Source organism: Salvelinus sp. IW2-2015, unplaced genomic scaffold, assembly GCF_002910315.2.
Source record: "Salvelinus sp. IW2-2015 unplaced genomic scaffold, ASM291031v2 Un_scaffold16326, whole genome shotgun sequence".
NCBI classification, from domain to species: Eukaryota; Metazoa; Chordata; class Actinopteri; order Salmoniformes; family Salmonidae; genus Salvelinus; species Salvelinus sp. IW2-2015.
The window spans coordinates 1,846,388-1,862,423 of NW_019957535.1; the positions used below are offsets into that span (position 1 = coordinate 1,846,388).

General features: G+C 41.0%; 1 protein-coding gene and 2 long non-coding RNA genes across 5 annotated transcripts in view; 1 reads left to right on the top strand and 2 right to left on the bottom strand.

The window, feature by feature from the left end:
• Positions 1-14,233, bottom strand: part of LOC112080438 (MAM domain-containing glycosylphosphatidylinositol anchor protein 1-like) — a 333,781-nt gene extending 319,548 nt beyond the window's left edge. The window contains exon 1 of the mRNA XM_070442591.1: positions 13,494-14,233. The gene's annotated coding sequence lies outside the window, so the exon portion shown is untranslated. The remainder of the gene's footprint in view (positions 1-13,493) is intronic.
• Positions 2,706-6,408, bottom strand: LOC139027430 (uncharacterized). 3 transcript variants are annotated; one of them, XR_011479510.1, is made up of 5 exons: positions 5,971-6,406; positions 5,066-5,346; positions 4,690-4,970; positions 4,039-4,578; positions 2,706-3,921 (listed from the first exon to the last, which is right to left on the bottom strand). It is a non-coding gene; the product is annotated as an uncharacterized lncRNA (long non-coding RNA). The 3 variants fall into 3 exon arrangements; XR_011479511.1 differs by having other exon boundaries at positions 4,039-4,967; positions 5,971-6,408; XR_011479509.1 differs by having other exon boundaries at positions 2,707-3,921; positions 4,039-4,970.
• Positions 7,824-11,998, top strand: LOC139027428 (uncharacterized). The gene is made up of 4 exons (XR_011479506.1): positions 7,824-8,421; positions 9,075-9,187; positions 9,479-9,589; positions 10,061-11,998. It is a non-coding gene; the product is annotated as an uncharacterized lncRNA (long non-coding RNA).
• Positions 14,234-16,036: the final 1,803 nt, after the last annotated feature.

Sequence of the window (16,036 nt, forward strand, 5' to 3'; positions counted from 1 at the left end):
TCATAGTAAATAAGTAAAATAAAGAAAAACCCTTGAATGAGTAGGTGTTCTAAAACGTTTTACTGTAAGTATATATATATATGGGAAGCAAGCAAATTCCTTTCACTGAGCTGTGTAAAGGCAGACTACAGGGAAGAGACAATTAATTTGAATGTATATTCATGTTCTTTTGCTGTTGTTTGCAGCTGCACTATCCTTCACCAACTACGGAGTTCGGGAAACACGTGTGGACCTGAATTGTGATAACTGCAGTGGCCAGAACAAGTTTGTGCTCTGGTATTGTGCCTGGCGGACCATGCACAAGCTCACCACAGTCTGGACATTCACTTACTGATCACAGGCCACACCAAGTTTGCCCGACTGGTGCTTCGGGCCACATCAAGCAGCGCTTCAGAAAGAGTGAACACTTTGTCTGAGATTGCTGGTGTTGTGAAGGCAGCACTGTGACAGGGGTCAACTCCCACAGCTGGTTGGACTGGAGGATGGTACGGTGCTAGTGGAAAGCTATGGCTGGCTAACAACACCTGACTCTGTACTTCAGGCCGCTGCCAAGTTCAAGCAGTACCAGCACTTCAGATGAATATAATTTCCATTGCATTGTATGAGGTTATTCTTCTTATCTAAACATGGGAGGTGAATTGATGTTATGCAAGGTTCTAATGTGTTCTAAAATTGTTTTTGTTATTTCCTGTTTTACAGCTTCGGTGCTTTGGAGCTTGGGGTTGTTATCGCGAAGGAGCGTTTGGACTGTCGGGACCAGGTTTCAGATGCTGCACTACGCTGACGTCCTTCCTCCCATAGATGGTATGCCTGTACAAGCACCACCTGGACTGGACACAGATAGACAATGTATTTTTTTGAGGAGATCAGTGAGTTTTGCAATGAAGAGGCCATGGACATCACATGCCCTGCACCAAAGTCAAGGGCAGGACAGAGAACATGCTCTCCGAATATAGATTATCTTGTTCATGCTTGGTTCGGGCGGACCAGTTCATCACTGGGGGGTGAGTTCCCAGCCATCAGCAGTATCTGCAGTGCCTCTATTCACGTTGCTGTTACTATTTATTTTGTATCCTGCTGCTCAGCCACTTTACCCCTTATTGTATGCATATAACTACCTGATCTATCACCAGTATCACTGATATGGTTATTGATATTGTTATTGTGCATGCTGTATATTACGTTTTTCTTTCTCTACTGGCATTGACAATTGTTCTTTTTTTATATTAACACTATCTATTTTTGATATTGCTACTATGTCATCTAATATTTATAAAATATTTTTATCTGGACACTTTGTTCACCTGAAATGTTTCCTTTTTGTAGGCTACTACTTTTACCACTTTTCCCCTACTCACTGTTCAGCACATGACCTCACATGTGAATCCTTAAAGAGTTGGGTGGGGCTGGCTTGAGAGGGCGTGAACAATGCTGAATTGTATGCAATTGTGGCTGTTTCAACTTGTCAATTTCAAATGATTTTCTAACAACAGTTTGAATTGAGGTGTGTTCCGCCTCATTTATTCACATAAAAGTCGTCCATTTCACTTTTGTGGACAATTTAGTTTGTAGGGATTACTGGGCCGGACAAACTTCCCCATTATTACCGCAGATCAAGTATGCAGACATTTGCGCATCTCCAGTCTGCACAAAGTTTTTCATTTTCCGGCTTGTGCCCGCTTCGCCTTAATTGTTGTTTTCATTACTACATGATATTAACTTTGGACATGTGTGCATTTCTATCAAAGTAAGTGCCTTATTACGTTATAATAGTTTCTGTATGTCATTTCTACTGTAGCTCACTGTATGTATGGAGCATAATAMATTTTTGTGTATTCCTTATAACCGGGGACACGCAGGGTACCGTTATTAATTTCATAACCTTTATGGTGTTGTACTCAATCGTGCTTATGTAGCTAGCTACATTATGCTATTAGCTCTGTTAAACAATGCTAATTGCGTCAGAGAAGTATTAGCTTTAGTCTTTTGAATTTACCCTGGCCTTATGACCATGGTTTATTTTAATTTGGCCTGTTTAGCATAGCTCTGTTCTGCCCTGCCCCCTTGTGGAGTTCAACAGATCAACTCGTTTCTTAACGTTATATAACTCATATTCGTGATTTTGTCAATGCAATTKAATTTTTTTTAGCAGTGTTATTACGTTTCTTTGTAAAATTGTTTTATTGCTATATCCTGATATTGTATTCTAATTGCTAATGATGATTCTTTATTCTGTACTTTGAGAAATCACACACACACAAACAGTACTGAACATTATTTGCCAATATGTGACTCACCACCTGGATTCGGTATTATGTAGCAAAATTTGAAATTGGGTTTTTTACATTGGATAAAAGTACAGACTCAGAGCTACAAAATGGTATATCATACACTGCATTTTTGAGGAACAATGGGAAAGTAACTATGCTTTGAATGTTGATAAACTTACTTCTGAGAAAAGGGCCTTTGAATGCTTTGGTACCTACTGGAGAGCTCTCCTTTGTCTACCCCCATTCAGCATTGTTCACGCCCTCTTAAGCCACCCACACCCATCTCTTTAACGATTCACATGTGAGGTCATGTGCTAAACAGTGAGTAGTGTAGTTAAGACTAAAAGTGGTAAAAGTAGTGGCCTACAATAATGAAAAATGCCAGGTAAACAGAAAGTGTCTAGATTAAAAATATTTTATAAATATTTGATGACGCTTACCCAGACAYGAGTCATGTGAAAAGTAATACCCCTAGCCACATCCAGTGGTGGAAAAAGTACTGAAATGTCATACTTGAGTAAAAGTAAAGATATCTTATTAGAAAATGACTGAAGTAAAATATTACTTTAGTATCAAAAGTAAAAAATAATTTCAAATTCCTTATTAAACCAGACGGCCCAATTGTATTTTTTATTAAYGGAAAGCCAGGGGCACACTCCCAAMACTCARACATAATTTACAAACAAAGCATTTGTGTTTAGTGAGTCTGCCAGATCAAATGCAGCAGAGAGGTTCTCTTCATAAGTGTTTGAATTAGACAATTTCCCCATCATAATGTAACAAGTACTTTTGTGTGTCAGGGAAAATGTATGGAGTAAAAAGTTCATTTACTTTTGGAATGTAGTGAAGTAAAAGTTGCCAAAAATATAAATAGTAAAGTAATGTACAGATACCCCMAAAAAATTATGAAGTAGTACTTTAAAGTATTTTTACACCACTGCCCAAATGCCTTCACATCCGTTCATTAGCATACTGTTACACACGCACTTATCACATAGTACATAGGTTAAGGCCATGCAACCTGAGTGAGGTGCACATGTACAGTACATAAACAGATGCATGCACCATATATTTTTGTGGTGAACACTTGATACGGTCACGTGGTATGTCACAAAATCATGTTACGACCACACGTCAATATTAATTGTATATATCAATATTTTGCTAAGTGGATGGGTCTCTACAGAAGATGTAAACGGTACAGTCAAATGGTTACTTGGATTTTCAGAAATAGATAGTGTCAATATCAATAAAATAATATACAGTATGCACAAGAGCAATATCAGTGATAGATGAGAGTAGTTCTATGCATACAATCAGGGGTAAAGTGGCTGAGAAGCAAAATAGTAACAGCAACATATGGAGCGAGTGTTAGGAGAGTCGTGAATAGAGGCACTGCAGATAGTGCTGATGACTGGTCCGTCCAAACCACGCATGAACAAGGGCATCTACATTCGGAGATCCTGTTTCTGTCCTGCCTCTGACTCCGGTGCAGGGCATGTGATATCCATAGCCTTAGTTGCAAAACTCCCCAATCTTCTCAAAAATATACGTTTGTCAGGTTGTGTCCAGGTGGTGCATGTACAGGCAGACCATCTATGGGAGGAAGGATGTCAGCATTGCAACAACACCAGTCTCCAGAGCATTGAAGCTGGAAAACAGGGAACAAAAAAATCTGAAGAGATTACAACCTTGCAAAACATCAATTCACCTCTCAAGTTTATATAAGAAGAATAACCTCATACAATGCAATGAAAAKAATTTTCACCTGAAGTGCTGGTACTGCTTGATCTGTGGTACAGAGTCAGGTGTTGTTGTCAGCCATAGCTTTCCACCAGCACCGTACCATCCTTCAGTCCAACCAGCTGTGGGATGTTGAACCCTGTCACAGTGCTGTCCTTCACAACACCAGCAATCTCAGACAAAGTGTTCACTCTGGTCTTGATGAGGTCCAAGCACCAGTCGGGGCAAACTTGGTGTGTCCTGTGATCAGGAAGTGAAGGTCCAAACTGTGGTGGAGCTTGTGCATGGTCCGCCAGGCACAATACCAGAACACAAACGTGTTCTTGTTTTGGCCACTGCATTTATCACAATTCAGGTCGACACGCGTTTCCCCAACTCCGTAGTTGGTGAAGAAATGGTGCATGTAGTTGATGACTGCGCTGCTGCCTTTGCTGGATGACATGCCTTCATCGATCAAGAAGTTGACTTGTGGTATTCCTTCACAGCAGACACCAAACAAGCCACACTTGCGAGGTGTTAATAAGTAGATGGGACTTGGCTGCATAGGGTCAGAAGGATARCGCACCTGCAAACAACAAAAGACCAGTAAGATAAACTACAATTCATTGTCTCACCCCTGTCAGTCTGTCTTTACACAGCTCAGTGAAATGTATTTGCCTGACTCCCACATACATACATGTTTTTGTTTTGTTTTTATGAGTGTATATCTATTTATCCATCACTCTATGTCCTTAATCAGTATAAAATAGGAAATGTTGCTTACTTGTTGAGCAAAATCAAAGCTGTAATGCATCCTGATGTCTTTGCTTGCTGGTTCAGTAGGGGTCCCCAGAGACAACTGCAGGTCTTGACAGGCGGTCTTGCAGTCAGCAACCATCTTCTGGTAGACAGACCGCTCACTGAACAAGCAGGAGATGCTGCTCTTGCTTGTTCAGRGCTTGGCTGACTTAACAGCTTCTGGAAAATACAGAAATAAAGTGAGATCAATAAAAGTAGTGGCAATCATGTTGAAGGTAAATKAATTAATCAAAACGTGTTTATGCTTTACATACCAAGTGTTGTCATCGATTCCTTGAAGAGACGCCACACTGCTGCTTTTGTCATATGGGATGGCAGCAGATTTCCACCAAAGTGTTTGTGTCCTGGGTGGCATCCAGGMAATACTATTGCATTATCCTCTGCGTAGTTGTTGATGAAGTTAACCACACGATGTAAGTCCTCATGCTTCAGGTGTAACCTGTGCTTGGTTGGCCCAGCTCTCTTTTTGATGGGAGGCATTAGACCATTCTCTTTGTATGACTGGTGGAGGATTGTCAGGTGTGTCCTATTGATGCTGAAAGACAAATTCCAGATACAAATATTTTAGCATTACTATACAATAGATGCGAAATGGCATTCTGAAATATCACTAACGTTACACATAGTTCATCTAGCTAGCTAAGAGCAAGCTTTGATTTGGGGTGTTTTGATTAGATATGTAACGTTAGCTAGCTAGCCAGCTAAACAATTAACCATAGAGTAACGTTACTAGGCTAGCAATGCAAACCGACTGTCATARCTAGCTAAAGTTAACTAAATAGGTTCAATGTTATCTAGCTTACATTAGGCTATAACTAGCAATGCGAAATGGCATTCTGAACATCACTAACGTTACACACAGTCCATGCACGTAAATTAATGTCAGCTAACAACAACCTTTAACTTTTGTTTAGAAATGTAACGTTAGGTAGCTAAACAATTGACTATAATCCCAAACCMTAGAGAACTGACAATTGAAACCGATTGTCATAGCTAGTTAAAGTTAAGCAAACATAGTAGGTTCTATGTTAGCTAGCAAGCCACCCATCGAACTTCAGTTAACGTTAGCTAGCTAACTAACAGCAAGCTTTAACTTGCAATGAAAACAACTTTGACAAAATTAGAAACGTACAATATCAAACAGTAACTAGACTCTTACCCGTACACGTTAATGTTACATGGATTAAAACTTTACGGCAGCCTGCAAMCCATTTCATTAAATAAGACGTCCTGTGTCCTTTCCGTTTTGGATGTACAGCTTGCTTGGCCCGTTGTGTCAAGTCACTCTGGTTCACACTGACCGTGTGCAATTCCATAAGAATTCCAAACCTTTAGCCCCCACCCAAACTCTGACCATTTTACTCGCCCTAGCAGAGCTGGTTGGGCTGTTTTCATGTTATCCAGAGTGTTGGTGACTGTAACTGTGCCCCTGACAACAATTTACTGTAATGAGCTTTTTTGCCGACGTTTACTGACACCTGCCATATTCAACCGGTGTTGAAACTCATCTCTCGCAATGTCCAGCCCATTCATTCTCTCAGTCAATCATGGCTAGCGGAAAGGTTGCCGGATTTTTCTGTGGCTTAACCAACTAGGCTCCTAATTTAACAAATGTATTTACAGATGCCATAAAAGTTTGTTATTAAAGCACATGAAAGTGCACATGTTCRAGAAGGCATTTCWSACAAAAAACGATTTTAGATTTTTTTTTAAAACAACATTAAGATGAACGGAGCAAAGTACAAAGAGATCCTTGATAAAAAACCTTCTCCAGAGCACTCAGGACCTCAGACTGGGACGAAGGTTCACCTTCCAACAGGACAATGACCTTAAGCACACAGCCAAGACAACGCAGCAGTGGCTTCGGGACAAGTCTCCGGATGTCCTTGAGTGGCCCAGCCAGAGACCAAACATGAACCCGATCGACAATCTCTGGAGAGACCTGAAAATAGCTATGCAGCAACGCTCCACCTCCAACCTGACAAGAGCTTGAGAGGATCTGCAGAGAAGAATGGGAGAAGAGCCCCAAATACAGGTGTGCCAAGCTTGTAGCGTCATACCCAAGAACACTCATGGCTGTAATTGCTGCCAAAGGTGCGTCAACATAGTACTGAGTAAAGGGTCTGAATATTTATGTAAATATCATATTTCAGTTTTTGATATTTAATCCATTTGCAAAAATGTATAGGAACCTGTTTTTGCTTTGTCATTATGGGGTATTGTGTGTACGCTCTGCTGGAGAGCGTATTCACTGGGCTGGTGCAGGCTGTCAACAGGGAAGGGAAGGGGAGATAGCTAGAGGTTTTAAAAAGGTGTCAAACTGTCTGCATCTCTTTCTCTCGTCATGTAAGTGTTCTTTTACCTCTAGGCCTGACAGAGGTCCAGGATCATGGGGAACCTGGTGTTAAAGAACAAAAAGCCCGTGTTTGTCATCACCCATTAACTACTGCTGCTCCAATACAAGTATGAGGTGAGACGTTGAACTGGGCAGTCAGTCATTCATTCATTCAACTTCATTCCCAGACTTGTGTTTGGGAATGAACTTATACAGGTGAGTGTACACCGAAGTCTTTAGTGTTGTGATGATATGTGTATTTATGACAATGTTGTTGATTGTGTGTATGCGTGTGTGTCCAGGTGCTGCGGTCACTGTGCCAGGCCTGAGGCCAACCCCTTCGGGAGCAGCAGCTCTATGTGAGCTGGGGTCTGCTGCTGTATGTGGAGCTACAGAGTGATGCAGAGCTACAAGTGAGCTACAAGTGATGCAGAGCTCAGTTACACCCCCAACACTACGGCATAGTATTGTCGCATGATCAGAGCTGTTCACACTACTTTTTTGACCTGTCCGCCTCCGGGTTGTATTCATTTGAGAAATAAAACATGTTTTTCCTAGGAAAACGACTGTGTGTTTTGTTATGGAAAATATCCATGTAGTCCTGCCTTGCTGAAGTCTGTTTTCTTCTGTTTGGTGCCTAATAATGACGACCCTCATGTCTTTTCCCCTGTCAGAGCTGCTGCAGTTCATGCTGGGAGAGATTCAGAGCCACATRGACAGCAGCGTAGTGTGTGTGAGGGGCATGGTGGTGGGGAAGTGTCTCTGCTCCTGCATGGACATCAACAGAGCCAAGCTCAAATTGGAGGTACAGTACAGTATGGCACCTTACCCAAGGTTTTGGGTGCATCACAATAATCTGAAGTGGCTCACTCTCAATACATTCTGTTCTCTGCTCATACTGATCTGAATGAACTGGACGGGTGAAAACAAATACCATAATGCTTTCACCTATCTCCATATCAGATCAGTGCAAGAAAGAAAGGAGATAGAGGAAGCCACTGTAGACTATTGAGGGGCACCCCTACAGTAGGCTATGACTGCCTTGTCATGTGTAGGACACAGGGAAGGGTGTGTGTTCAGTCTTTCTTTCCCTCAGGAGGAGATCAAGGAGCTGCTCTCACTGATTACTCCACTGTCTGACATAGAAACGGAGCCACATGATGACAGATTGTATCTTCCTCGAGAGGTCAAAGGGCAGACTGTACCCTCTCAGGCAGTATTATGCAAGGGTGTTTCAGTTGCCCAGAAATCAGGAGATGACTCAGAGCTGGATAGGTAAGAGATAGCATAATCAAAACCCCTAACACTCTGTAATACATTTTGTTATACACTACATTTATTAATGTAATGTCTGTGAGACAGAAGTTTTAATATTTCATTCAAATCATTACAACTTAATTCATCTTCCCACGGGCAGTTAAGAAGGCATGGTATAGAGTATTTAAGTCTGCTAAATGACTTAAATGTATAGAGCTCTGCAGCTTTTAGTCCTTAAAAAACGGACATGAGTCTGGTTAGTTCAGCCATTCCTATGGGGAAAGAATAGGGTTTTGGGATAAATGCCGAAAACAAGGTCTGAGGTTAACACAGGCTTAGGAAATCTTTTACGTAACCTTTAACAACCTTTATGAATTATGAAGCCTTTATGTGCTTTTTATGATTATATAATAAAGATTATCTCATAGAACAAAACACATGGTTTAGATGGTCAATATTTCTCACCATAGCGGTTCATCTCGTAAGCAAAAGGGAATATGTTCTATCATCTACATTCATTTACATTAGTGCAAATTGTTCACCTACATTCATGTATTTCTCACCCCTTTTGGCTTTATGGAAAATATTGACATGTGCTGTCAACTGTGGGACCTTGTATAGACAGGTGTGTGCCTTTTCAAATCATGTCCAATCAATTGAATTTACCACAGGTGGACTCCAATCAAGTTGTAGAAACATCTGAAGGATGCTCAATGGAAACAGGATGCACCTGAGCTCAATTTCAAGTCTCATAGAAAAGGGTCTGAATACATATGTAAATAAGGTATGTTTTTTATTTTTAATACATTTGCAAACGATTTTAAAACCTGTATTCGCTTTGTCATTATGGGGTATTGTGGGTAGATTGATGAGGGGGGAAATGATTCAATACATTTCAGAAAAAGGCTGTAACGTAACAAAATGTGGAAAAAGTCAAGGGGTCTGAATACTTTCCGAATGTACTGTATAGGTCTCTCCATGGGTGGGAGATGTACATTTATCAATGCTCTCTTTATTTGACTGACATGTTAAATGATTGATCCATTCATGCTTCCATCCCTTCATCTCTACCCAGCCGTCCTATCCTCTGAGTACCCAGTGAGGGTGGAGCTCTGTCAGAGAGCTGTTGAGGGACTGGTTAGGAAGAACACTTCTACAGCCAGTGAGGTCACACATGGTTTAGATGGTCAGTATTTGTCACCATAGCGGTTCGTCTTATAAGCAAAAGGGAATATGTTTCATCATCTACGTTAATTTACATTAGTGCAAATTGTTCACCTATATTCATGTGTTTCTCACCCCTTTTGGCTTTATGAAAAATATTGTCCCCTCAGGCACACACATTTGTTCTTTGTTATTATGAAAGTAATGTGTGCGAATGTACTTTTCCCCACATCTCTTTACATTGCTTATGTTATTCGATGGTCTGATTGCGTCCAGACTATTTCAAATTCCGAACACAATGCCCATCCTGGCAGATCTGAACCTAATGCGAGCACAATGTGACTTTCATGCATCCAGACCTAATGCAGCTTGGAGTGATCGGATGACAGAAGTCACATTTAAGTGCTGAGTGTAACTGAGGTCATAGATGCTACATATCCATTACTTTGAGTGTTTTATGTAATATAACTAAATGTTTATTTCTGTGTTGCAGGGCAGTCAAGAAATGAAACGGCAAGGCCACAGAACATGACATACAGAGCTGTGGTAGACCACCTCAAGCATGCCCCTGTTAGAGCCGGGGGTGGTGTTTACCACACCACTACGCCTCCAGTAGGCTTGAAAAGTGGAATTGATCTGTTTGTCTTTGTTTGATTCATTTGTTTCAGTTTTCAGTAGTGAAATCCTTTGAAGTATTATTGATTTTAACCCGTGGTGGAAAAAGTACCCAATTGTCATACTTTAGTAAAGGTAAAGATACCTTTTAATAGAAAATGACAAGTAAAAGTGAGTCACCCAGTAAAATACTAATTGAGTGAAATTCTAAAAGTATTTGGTTTTAAATATACTTAAGTATTAAAAGTAAAAGTATAAATCATTTCAAATTCCTTATATTAAGCAAACGAGACGGCACCATTTTCTTGTTTTTTAATTTACGCATAGCCAGGGACATACTCCAACACTCAGACATAATTTACAAACTAAGCATGTGTGTTTCGTGAGTCCCCCAGATCAGAGGCAGTAGAGATGATGGGGATGTTCTCTTGATAAGTGCATGAATTGGACTATTTTCCTGTCCTACTAAGCATTCAAATGTAACTACTACTTTTCGGTCTCAGGAAAAATGTATGGAGTAAAGTACATTTTCTTCAGGAATGTAGTGAAGTAAAAGTTGTCAAAAGTACAGATACCCAAAATATAGATAGTAAAGTACAGATACCCCAAAAAAGACTTAAGTAGTACTTTAAAGTAGCTTTACTTAAGTACTTTACACCACAGATTTTAACTGAAAAGTGATACTGAACTTACACTGAGTGTACAAAACATTAAGAATATCTTCCAAATATTGGGTTGCACCCCCTCCCCCCCCAGAACAGCCTTAAATCATCGGGGCATGGACTCTTCAAGGTGTCGAAAGCGTTCCACGGGGGATGCTGGCCCATGTTGACTCCAATGCTCAAGTTGGCTGGATGTCCTTTGGGTGGTAGACCATTTTTGAAACACACGGGAAACTGTTGAGTGTGAAAACCCCAGCAGCGTTGCACTTCTTGACACAAACCGGTACGCCTGGCACCTACTACCATACCCTGTTCAAAGGCACTTCAATCTTTTGTTTTTCCCATTCACCCTCTAAATGGCACACATACACAATCCATAACTCAATTGTCTCAAGGCTTAAAAATCCTTCTTTAATCTTTCTCCTCCCTTCATCTACACTGATTGAAGTAGATTTAACAAGTGACATCAATAAGGCATCATAGCTTTCACCTGGTCAGTCTGTCATGGAAAGAGCAGGTGTCCATAACATTTTATACACTCAGTGTACATACCATGCACAATTTTGATAAGGTGGTAGAAACATACTGAATTCATACTGTTTTTCATACTAAGATGGACCAAGATATGTAGTTTTTTCACTTATTTGTACATTGGTTTTCCACTATGTAAGAATAGGATGCAATGTCCAACCCAAAATATAAGCTTGTTTTACTCCACTGTTTGTAAACAATTGTAAAAAATAAATTCTCAGTTGGTGTCACGCCCTGACCTTAGTTTTCTATATTTTCTGTATTATTTTGGTCAGGTCAGGGTGTGACGAGGGTGGGTATAGGTGTGTTTTCCTTGTCTAGGGTTTTTTGTTTATCTATGGGGATTTTGTACGTCTAGGGAATGTAGGTTTATGGTGGCCTGAATTGGTTCCCAATCAGAGGCAGCTGTTTATCGTTGTCTCTGATTGGGGATCCTATTTAGGTTGCCATTTCCCCATTTATGTTTTGTGGGTAGTTGTCTATGTGTTGTTGCCTGTCAGCACGCTGTTATTTATAGCGTCATGGTCGTTTTGTTAGTTTGTTTAGTGGTTCATTTGTTTATTAAAAAAGAATGTATTCATATCACGCTGTGCCTTGGTCTCCTCACTATGACGTTCGTGACAGTTGGTTGCATAAATAATGAAGATTACAAAAAAAGTGTTTTTTTGTGTGAATGCAACAGCTCTTCTAAGTGGTCAAGCTGAGATTTATTGACCAATTCTGATTTTCTCAAAGTACACAAAATCCCCTGTATATACACCATATACATACATATATATATACACACACAGCCCCAGTCAAAAGCTTGGACACACCCACTCATTTTCGACATTGTAGAACAGCGAAGACACCAAAACCACAAAACACATGGAACCATGCAGCAACCAAAAAACTACCAAACAAATCAAAATACACTCTACATTTGAGACTCCTCAAAGTAGCCCCCAGATGACAACCCCGCACACCCCGGCACCCTCCCAACCAGCCCCATGAGGTAGTTATGTGGAATGCACCCCAATCAACAGCCCCGTTAAAAGCCAATTTGTGRAACTTCCACCCCTTCCCAATGCGCCTTAGCCAATCAGTTGTGTTGTGACAAGGCAGGGTCGGCACACAGAAAATAGCCTCAACTGGAAAAAGTCCATATCATGGCAAGAACAGTCCAAATAGGCAAAGAGAAATGACAGTCCATCATCACCTCAAGTCATGAAGGTCAGTCAACCCGGAAAACATCTAAAACTTTGAACGTTTCCTCAAGTGCAGTCGCAAAAACCATCAACCACCATGATGAAACTGTATCCCATGAGGATCTCCACAGGAAAGGAAGACCCAGAGCCACTAAATGTGACATGAACTGTACATCTGAAAAATCAAAACCGAATGGAAACTACTTTTTTAATAAGTATTAGCAATAATTAACTTAATSGGGAGGAATGGAATAATTAAAATGTTATATTTCGTCATGCTGGATGTTTGAAATATGAGTAGGTGATTTGCAACATGCGTCTCCAGTAGTGGAATAAGGACAATTAACACTTCAATGTTGTAAATAAATAATGTGTGTAAATACTGGAGTGATGTATGATTGTTAATGCATTTGTTCATAGACCAATTTTTGATACTGTGTCCATGTGTATGCTAGTATGTTGAAATGATGTTTTGAAGTCGTTGAAACCAAAACCAAACATAGATGGACCTTAACGACATAAAAACTACATAAAAATACGTATTTTCAACTACATGAAAAATACTTTTTCAACAACATGTAGGCCTAAAAGATATATTTTCAACTTCACTTTCAACCAAAACCTAACATTGATTGGAAGTCAGTCAACTTTTCAACAACATTTTGCTAGGTGGGATGCATCGCATCTGTCCATAAGTGAAGCATATAAGGCTACCAGGGAGTGTAAAAAATAGCAATTTTAACATTTCTACATTAAGCTTCTTATATGAATCATCTTTATTAGCCTACACTATGCCAGTCTATACCTAAGCTATTTTTGACAGAGCGTCAGGTCAAGGTTCTAGTGTTGAACTAACCTATGCATAAGAAAATGTGTTAAAAATCTCAGTAAATTGGATCCGCGGACAGACAGTTTTGATAATTATATTTACCTTACTCCAGGTGTAGCAGAGCTTCTTAAAACTACTCCTATACCCCGATTTTCCGAACCCTCACACGGCTCAGAGTCGATAATTCCGTTATAAAACTGCTTAAAAATGTCTCACCATAAGTGCGTTGTAAATGTAGGTATACCCACTTAGATATTCCAGTTTTGTAGACTTCTTAGTTCAAATATCGAATTTACCAGTTCTCGAAAGAAAGTAGAACTGTGATCAAAATCCACCGGGTAACTTTTAACGCATTGGAACATTTGTTGGGGATTCTTCAGTGCACAAAGCAGAGTCCTCATAAGCACATGCAGTCCAAAATCACTCCGCTTCTCAGCCTTTCGGTTTCTCAACCTTCGGTGTTGAATCTGTGCCTTTTCTGTTACGCCTCTTATTGCTTTACACAGTTCCAGTGGCGAAAGATCTCAGTCGTAGGTTGTTGGAATCTTAGAACATGTGAACATGTATAAGGTGTTCAAATAAGGCCCCGCACTCCATACACTACACCGCTCCTCCTCTCGCGTCTCTAAGTATCCTACTGTTTGCCAGTMGAACTATGTGCACAGACTGAGAACGATGTGACGGACACCGTGGCCAAAAAACGCGTATACGGCTTATATATGCGCTCKTCTCACTGAACAGTTTGTCAAAGAAAGGCTCATGTAGCTCCTGCCTCTCTCTCTCTGTCGGACATCAGTTCAACTCCAAGTTCGCGTCTCCCTGCTCCATATAACACGATGGGGTTTGATTTGAGCTCTGAGGGGCTTGATTAGTTTTGGGGTGGTTTTGGTCGAATTTCGTGACTGTGGTTCCACTCGTGGAGGATTGCCAATTATAGACAGTGCAGCTGCAAACGGGTCCTGCCTACTGAACACTTGCCCCTGCTCCCGATGGGCCAATTAGATAAGAAAGAGATAGGGAAAAGAAAAATCTCTCTCTCTCTTTTCGATCCCTCTCTCTCCCATCCCTCCTCTCAAGCTCTCCCTCCCTCCTCTCAAACTCTCCCTCCCTCCTCTCAAACTCTCCCTCCCTCCTCTCAAACTCTCCCTCCCTCCTCTCAAACTCTCCCTCCCTCTCCCTTTCATTTCTGCCTCTGTCATTTTCTCTCAGCGTGTTAATGACTTTTTAGAGTCCTACTCAAAGCTGCCACAACGCGGCGTATTTTAGCTACTTTTATTTAAAGTGTGACCTCTCCCCCATTGATAGAGTTGGGGGTCACTTAGAAATGYCCTTGTTTTTGAAAGAAAAACAAAAAAAAWTGTCCATTAAAATGACATCAAATTGATCAGAAATACAGTGCAGACAATGTCTCAACGTCAACAGTGAAGAGTCGACTCCGGCATGCCGGCCTTCTAGGCAGAGTTGCAAAGAAAAAGCMATATCTCAGATTGGCCAATAAAAAAAAAGTAAGATGGGCAAAAGAACACAGACACTGCCTAGAAGTCMAGCATCCCGGAGTCGCCTTTTCACTGTTGACGTTGAGACTGGTGTTTTCTTTCTCTCTCTGAGTCTACTGACCAYATTTTATGCACTGCAGTGCTAGCTAGCTGTAGCTTATGCTTTTGGTACCAGATTCATTCTCTGATACTTTGATTGGGTGGACAACATGTCAGTTCATGCTACAAGAGCTCTGATAGGTTGGAAGACCTCCGGAAGTTGTCATAGTTACTGTGTAAATCTATGGAAGGGGGTGAGAACCATGAGCCTCCAAAGTTTTGAATTGAAGTCAATGTACCCAAGAGGAGGACGGAAGCTAGATGTCCTCAGGCTACACCATGGTGCTACCCTACAGAGTGCTGTTGAGGCTACTGTAGACCTTCTTTACAAAACAGCGTGTTTTAATCCATTATTTGGTGATATGTGAATACACTGCATTTTATATAGTTTTATCTAAAAAGGATAACTTTTGAAATGTTTCACGATTTTTATTTTTCCGAATTTCACTGTGCATGTGCCGAACTCTCTCTCACACACACACACACCACAACACACACAACACACACACACACACACACACACACACACACACACACACACACACACACACACACACACACACACACACACACACACACACACACACACACACACACACACACACACACACACACACACACACACACACACACACACCCCAGATACCAATTTCAAAAAGCTTACTGCTAAATATCTCAAACGTTGACAAGGATTTGCATACACAGGTCCAGTGTCTGTGAAAGAATAGCCTACTACCACTCACGTCGGTAGCCATGAGGTGCTTTGAAGGCTGTCATGGCTCATATCAACAGCATCCTCTCGGATACCCTAGACCCACTCCATTCTCATACCGCCCCAACAGATCCAAAGATGACGCAATCTCAATCGCACTCCACACTGGCCTTTCCCACCTGGACAAAAGGAACACCTATGTGAGAATGCTGTTCACTGACTACAGCTCAGCGTTCAACACCATAGTGCCCACGGAGCTCATCACTAAACTAAGGACCCTGGGATTAAACACCTCCTCTGCAACTGGATCCTGGACTTCCTGACGGACCGCCCCCAGG